This window comes from Panthera uncia (genome assembly GCF_023721935.1).
Source record: "Panthera uncia isolate 11264 chromosome A1 unlocalized genomic scaffold, Puncia_PCG_1.0 HiC_scaffold_17, whole genome shotgun sequence".
Classification (NCBI taxonomy): Eukaryota; Metazoa; Chordata; class Mammalia; order Carnivora; family Felidae; genus Panthera; species Panthera uncia.
Genome location: NW_026057577.1, coordinates 8,198,271 through 8,206,544, shown reverse-complemented (window position 1 = coordinate 8,206,544; position 8,274 = coordinate 8,198,271).

Here is an 8,274-nt window from a genome sequence, read left to right as displayed (position 1 = left end):
ACTTGTTAGGAAAAGGTAATTTGTTACTGTCTAATAAAACCCCAGTCATGAGACCCTTCAGATGCATATCAGTGGGCCATATGTTTGGAGGATGATTGCTAAAGTATATTTGGGGGTGGGGATAGATGTGATGTTTCCAAAGGAATTTTTATGTTAAAGTAGACTTACACGATCCTGGGGGTTCTGGCTAAGATTGCCCTTTGCCCTTGGCAAAGTGGCAACATCCAGGCAGCTGAGCTCCTAGGGGAAAGTCATTCTGCCTGTCCCAAGGACCTGTCAGTGGGCTATAAGTTGTAAGGAAATTGAGTTTTTTTCTTTTGCCTTTGTTTCCCACATTGGGAGGAGATGATAGTAGTATAACGACCTAAAGGTAACTTTAGGGCAATTTGGGGCTTCTGCACAGTTGCTCAGCTCCAAACTGGTTCATGCAAGGGAATATCCTGGAACACCTGGCCTTAGGTCTCCTTGGTGGGAGCAACTTGTTCTGCAAAACAGACACATTCTTTCCCTGCCTTTGTCCCTGCATGCTCCTCCTCTGCAGATAGCTCTGAGTCCTCTGATCTGAGGGTCTAATAAATAACTTCACGTCTTTTCTCCATGGCATTATTGCATATTTTTGAGTTTAATTTTAGATCTTTCCTACTTTTTAAGCTATTGTAAATGGTATCTCTTTAAAATTTTTATTTGTAAAGTACTGGTTTTGTCTACAGCTGACTGCCTAAAGTCCCTTATAAATTACAATAATGAATTTGTTGTTTGGGGCTTTTTATATAATATTTTAAAACACATGAATGACAGCTTTGCTTCTTTTGTTTATATATTTTCTTTCCTATATTGAGTGGTCTATGATTTCCAGTCAAAGCAGAGGGAAGTTGTCAAAATGAGAGTAAAAGCTCCAAGCCCTCAATCCTCTTTGGAAACATTAAAACAAAAAACAAAAAACAAAACCTATTAGGAGTGCCTCAGTTAAGTGTCCGACTTCGGCTCAGGTCATGATCTTGCGGTTTGTGAGTTCCAGCCCTGTGTCGGGCTCTGTGCCGATGGCTGGGAGCCTGGAGCCTGCTTCAGATTCTGTGTTTCCCTTTCTCTCTGACCCTCCCCCAGTCGCACTCTGTTTCTCTCTCAAAAATAAATAAACATTAAAAAAAAAATTCAAAACTAAAAAAAAAAAAAAAAACCTTCTAGAAATGAACCAAAATAGCCTTAGAAAGGCTCTGGCAAACGGTAAAAGATCTACAGCAACCAAACACTCAAAGTAAAAACCACATTTGAGACTGTGGGAAGTTTTGTGGCATTTTTACTTGTCCTCTCACCCCTCCCCTTTCCCCAGTGCAGGTCTTGGTCTGGAGAGGAGGCAGTGGAGATCTCATTCCTTCTCTCCAACAGGGAGAGACCAGAGCAGCCTTTATTTATAAAGTTCTGGCCGGTTTGGGGGCTGCCAGAAGTACTGGGCTTTGTCTTGCCTCACTCCGATCTCCTGTGGGGGGAAGCCGGGAGCATTGCTCATGAAAACTGTAGGTGGACTACAGTCCCACAGATACCTGGGGCAAGAAATGAAGGATATAGGCAAGATACATCATCTAAGGCCCCCTGGAGGGGCTAGGGGTGAGACTCTTGGAAAAATCAAGACATTTAAAACCAGCTGGTAAAGCAACATGAGGCCCCACTGAGATGCACGTTCAGAAAAGACCTAAGAGTTTCTAAGTTTTCACCTGTGTCTGATCCCTAGGCTGACAGCAAGCCAGCTAATCCATAAAGAACTGCTATAGCTCAGAATCAGTCTACAAAGACTGGGAGAGGAGACTAGTATTTTGTTTTGTTTTGTTTTAATTAATTATTTTTAATTTTTATTTTTTAGAGAGAGAGCACAAGTGGGGGAGGCAGCAGAGAGAAAGAGAGACAGAGAATCTTAAGCAGGCGCCATGCTCCTTGTGGAGCCCAACATGGAGCTGGATCCCATGACCCTGGGGTCATGAGCTGAGCTGAAATCAAGAGTCGGACACTCAACTGACTGAGCCACCCAGCAACCCACCCCCCCCACCTCATTTTTTAATGCAGTTGTTTGTTTTCTTACTCCTGAGTTTTCAGAGTTCTTTGACTATTTTGGATAACAGTCCTTTATCAGATGCTGTATATTCTTTTGCAGATATTTTCTCCTGGTCTGTGACTTGTCTTCTCATTCTCTTGACAGTGTGTTTCACAGAGCAGAGATTTAAATTTTAATGAAGTCCAGGGGGCACCTGGGTGGCTCAGTCGGTTAAGCACCTGACTGGCTCAGGACATGATCTCACAGTTTGGTTGTTCAAGCCCCCTGTTGGGCTCTGTGCTGACAGCTCAGAGCCTGGAGCCTGCTTCAGATTCTGTGTCTCCCTCTCTCTGTGCCCTTCCCCCACTTGTGTTCTGTTCTCTCTCTCTCAAAAAATAAATAAAAACATTAAAAAAAGAATAAAAAAATAAATTTTAATGAAGTCCAGCTTATCATTTATTTTTTTCATCAATCATGCTTTTGATAATGTATCTAAAAAGTCATCACCATACCCAAGGTCATGTTACTTTTCCCCTATGTTATCTTTTATTTTAATTAACTAATCAATTATATATTAAATATTTTATTTTTTTGAGTAATCTCTATGGCCAGTGTGGGCCCTGAACTCACAACCCTGAGATCAAGAGTCACACACTCCACTGACTGAGCCAGCCAGTCACCCCTCTCCTATGTATGTTATCTTTTAATGTTTTATCATTTTGTGTTTTACATTCAGTTCTGTGAAATCCATTTTGAGTTGATATTTGTGGAGGGTGCAAGGTCTGTGCCTATATTCATCATTTTGCTTGTGGAGGTCCAGATGTTCTAGCACCATTTGTTGGAGGGGCTTTCATTTCTCCATTGTATTGTCCTTGCTCCATGTTAGTGATCAGTTGGCTATATTTATCTGTTTCTGGGATCTCTGTTATCTTCCATTGATCTGTTTGCTCTTTCACAACACTGTATTAACTTGATCACTGTAGCTTTATAGTAAGTCTTGAAGTTAGGAGCATGAGTCCTCCAACTTGGTTCTTCTTCATTATTGTGTTGGCTATTCTGGCCCTTTTGCCTCTACGTAGAAACTTTAGAATCAGTTTGTCAATACCCACAAAATAATTTTCTGGGATTTTGGTTGGGATTTCATTGAATGTGTAGACTAATTTGGGAAGAACTGACATTTTGACAATAGAGTCTTCCTTTTCCGCCAACATGGAATATTTCCCCATTTATTTGGTTCTCCCTTGGTTTTGTTCATTTTTTCAAAGTCTTAAAGTTTTCTTCATATAGATATAGTACATATTTTAGCTAAGTATTTCATTTTGGGTGGTGTTAATATAAATGATATTGTGTTTTTAATTTCAAGTTCCACTTGTTGATTGCTGGTATAGAGGACATTGACTTTTGTATATGAGCCATGTATCCTTCAATCTTGCTATAATTGCTTATTAGTTTTAGGAATTGCTTGCTCAGTTCTTTTGGGTTTTCTATATAGAGTATCATGTCATTGTTGGAGGTCATTGAGAGGACATGGCCACTGATTGATTCATGAGCTGGACCCAGGCAATCTGAGGCCTCTTACTCTTTCCCCTGTCTTTGGAATGTAAATTATGCCTACTACTCCCATATGAGCAGCCATTTTAAGTATATAGCCTTAAGAGAGTAATGTGTTGTTGAGACCCTCTGGGGGTCTTAAAGTTAACTAAAGTTTTAAGTTTAAGTATGTAAACTTTTAAGATACAGAGATCTACTAGTCTTGTGGCTGCCCAAGACAAGCCTTGTATGTAAGTTACCTTGCATATTAAAACTGTCACCTACCAATCTGGGGTGGGGGGGTCTGCCTCTGTCTTCAGTCTCTTCTTGCCTTTTATGTAAGTGGGGCCAGTTTCAGAGTTCACCAGAATACCTCCTGAAGTTGTGAACCAACACTCATCTGTGAACAAAGACAGTTTTATTCCTTCCCAATCTGTATGCCTTTTGTTTCCTTTTCTTGTCCAATACAGTGTTGAAAAGCAGTAGTGAGAGGAGACCTCTTGGTCTTGAGCCTGGGAAAGCTGTGAGTTTCTCACCCTTAAGTAAATTGTCTGTAGGGGATTTATAGAGACTCTTTATTAAATGAGGAAGTATGTTACTAGTTTGATAGTAGTTTTTATCATGAATGAGTATTGGATTTTGTCAAATGAATTTTATGCATCTATTTATATACTTATATAAGTTTTCTTTAGACTGTTGACGTGATGGATTACATTAATTGCTTTTCAAATGTTGAACTAGACTTGCATATCTGGGATATCTTATCTTCATGAGAAATACTGCTCTGTAGTTTGTTTTCTTATGTTTCCTTTGTTGGGTTTTGGTATTGTAATGGTGTCTTCATAAAATGAATTTATAAGTATATCCTCTGCTTCTATATTAATTCTGGCAGAGATAGTAGAGAATTGGTATAATTTCTTCTTTCAATGTGTGGTTGAACCCATCTGAGCCTGGTGCTTTCTATTCTAGAAGCTTTTTAATTGTTGATTCTATTTCTTAAAAAATGCAGACCTATTCAGATTGCTTCTTCTTGCATGAGTTTTAGTTGATTGTGATTTTCAAGGAATTGACTTATTTCATCTAAGTTATCAAACTAGTTCTCATAGAGTTGTTTATAGTATTCCTTTATTATAGTTAAATATGTATTTATTTTTGAGATAGAGAGGACTAGTGGGGGAGGGACAGAGAGAGAGGGGGATAGAGGATCCGAAGCAAACTGTGAGCTGTCAGCAGCATGCCAAGCCCGATGCAGGGCTCGAACCCATGACGCATGAGGTTATGACCTGAGTCTGAGTCAGTCACTCAACCGACTGAGCCACGCAGGTGCGCCTCCTTTATTATACTTTTATTGTCCCTGGGTTCTGTGGTGATATCCCTTCTTTCGTATCCCATATTAGTAATCCATGGGCTGTCTCTTTTTTTCTTAACCTGGCTCGAGGCTTTTTGATATTGTTGATCTTTTCAAAGAACCAGATATTGGGGGCGCCTGGGTGGTTCAGTTAGTTGAGTGTTCTACTTCGGTTCAGGTCATGATCTCCCGGTCTGTGGGTTCGAGCCCCATATCGGGCTCTGTGCTGACAGCTTGGAGCCTGGAGCCTGCTTTGGATTCTGTCTCCATCTCTCTCTGCCCCTCCCCCACTCATGTACTGTCTCTCTTTCTCTCTCAAATATAAATAAACATTAAAAAAGAAAAGAACCAGCTATTGGTTTTATTGATTTTTTTGTTATTGATTTCCTGTTTTCAACTTCATTCTGCTCTGTTATTCTTTTCTTCTGTTTACTTTGCTTAATTTGCTCTTTTTTCCTAGTTTCCTAAGGTGGAAACTTGGATTATTAATTTTAGATCTTCTTATGTATGTATTCAATGCTATAAATTTCCCTCCAAGTACTGCTTTCACTACACCTGACAAGTGATAAGTTGGTAAGTTGTATTTTGATTTTCATTTAGTTTAAAATATTTTAAAATTTATCTTAAGATTTCTTTGATCCATGTGATATTTAGAAGTATATTGTTTAATCTCCAAGCATTTTGGGATTTTTCTAGCTATCTTTCTGTAATTGATTTCTAGTTTAATTCCATTGTGATCCAAGAGCAAATATTGTATGACTGGTATAACTTTAAATATGTTAAGATGTGTTTTATGGCCCAGAATGTGGTCTACCTTGGTGAATATTCCATATGAGTTTGAGAAGAATGTGTATTTGTTGTTGAATGAAGTATTCTATAAATGTCCATTATATCTACTTGGTTGATGGTGTTATTGAGTTCAATTACATCCTTACTGGCTTTCTGTCTGCTGAATCTACTCATTTCTGATAGAGGGGTATTGAAGTTTCCAGTTCTAATAGTTGAGTCTTCTGTTTCTCCTTACAGTTCTGTCAGTTTGCCTCATGCAATTTGATGATCCATTGTTAGGCACATACACATTAAGGATTGTTATGTTTTCCTGGAGAATTGCCCCCTTTATCATTCTTTAATTCCCCTTTTTATCCCTGATAACTTTCCTTGCTTTAGCACTTGTTCTTTCTGAAGTTAATATAGTTAATTCCAACTTTCTTTGGTTAGTGTTAGCATAGTCTATTTTTCTCCATTTACTTTTAATCTATAGGTGTCGTTTTATTTAAAATGGAATCATGGGGCACCTGGGTGACTCAGTCAGTTAAGCATCCGACTTCAGCTCAGGTCATGATCTTCTGGTCCATGGGTGTGAGCCCCACACCAGGCTCTGTGCTGACAGCTTGGAGCCTGGAGCCTGCTCTGTGTCTCCCTCTCTCTCTGTCCCTCCCCCGACCACACTCTCTTTGTTTCTCTCTCTCAAAAATAAACATCAACAAATTAAAAAAATCTATAAAATGGGTATCTTGTAGACAACATATAGTTGAGTCATGTTTCTTGATCCATCTGACAATTTGTCTTTTACTTGGTGTATTTAAACCACTGATGTTCAAAGTGATTATTGATATAATTGAATTAATGTTACCATATTTTTTACTGTTTTCTATTTGTTGTCCTTGCTCTTTGTTCCTATATTTGTCTTCCATGTTCTTTTTACCTTTTATGTTTTAATTGAGCATCTTATATGATTCCCTTTACTCTGTAGCATATCAGAATCATCTTATATGATTCCTTTTACTCTATAGGATATCCTTTTATTTGTAGTGTATCAATTATACTTCTTTTTATTACTTTCTTTAGTGGTTGCCCTAAAGTTTGCAATAAATTTACAACTAATATAAGTCTACTTTTAAGTAACACTATACTACTTCATGGGTTTTGTGAGTACCTAATAAGAGCAAAATAATTTCAATTCCTCCCTCTTTTGCCATGTATCATTGCTGTCATTCAGTTAGCTGCTATAAACATATCTATGATATATATTAGCATAGGTAGTCAAATACATTGTTGCTATTATTTTGAACAAACTGTTGTCTTTTAGATCAATTAAGAATAAGGAAGATAAAAGTTTTAATCCTCCTTTGGTGCCCTTCCTTTCTTTATGAAGATCTGAGTTTCTAACCTATATTATTTTCCTTCTCTCTAAAGAAGCTCTTTCAACATTTCTTGCAAAGCAGATATACTGGCAACAAATTCCCTTCATTTTCGTTTGTCTGATAAAGTCTTTATTTCTCCTTCACTTTTCAAGGATAATTTTGCAGGGTACAGAATTCTAGATTGGTAGTGTTTTTTTCCCCAACACTTTAAATACTTCACTCTCTTCTTGCTTGCATGGTTTCTAAAGAGATGTTAGACATATGGTGGCCTCATAAATTGTGGGTATAATAGTGGCCTTATTATCTTTGTTCCTCTATAGCTAAGGTGTTTTTTCCTCTGGTTTCTTTCAGTATATTTTCATTATCTTTGCTTTTCTATAATTTAAAAATGATATGCATAGGTGTAGTATTTTAGTGTTTTTAGAATTCATCCAAATTATTTAATGCTCTCTGAACTTCCTGGATCTGTGGTATGGTGTCTGATGTTAATTTGGGAAAATTCTCAGTTATTATTGTTTCAAATCTTCCATTCCTTTCTTCTCCTTCTGGTATTCCCATTACCTGAATATTACACCATTTGTAGTTGTCCTACAGTTACTGTTTGTTTTGTTTTGTTTTAGACTTTTTTCTTTGGTTTTCAGTTTTGGAGGTTTCTACTGAGATATCCTCAAGTTCAGAGATTCTTTTCTCAGCCATGTTCAGTCTACTAGTAAGTCCATTAAGGGCAATCTTCATATCTGTTACAGTGTTTTTGATCTCTAGCAATTTTTTTTGTTCCTTCTTAGGATTTCTGTCTCTTTCCTCACACTGCCCATCTGTTCTTGCATGCTGTCTACTTTATCCATTAGAGCCCTTAGCATATTAATTATAGTTGTTTTAAATTCCCAGTCTTAAAATTCCAACTTCCCTGCCATGTCTAGTTCTGATGCTTGCTCTGTCTCTTCAGGTTGTATGTTCTGCCTTTTGGCATGTATTATGTTTTTTCTTTGTAGGTGGAAATGATGAACAGGACAAAGGGAATTGCTATAAATGGGCCTTTAGTAATGCGGTGGTAAGGTGTGAGTGGCAGGAAAATTTTCTATAGTTCTGTGATTAGGTGTCAGTTTTTTAGTAAGCTTATGCTTCGTGACCATGAACTTTACAAGTGTTTTAAAATCTTTTTTCTCCTAACTTTGTAAGTGAGACAGGATGGCTAGGATGTGCTAGAGTTGGCTACTTCTTCCCCC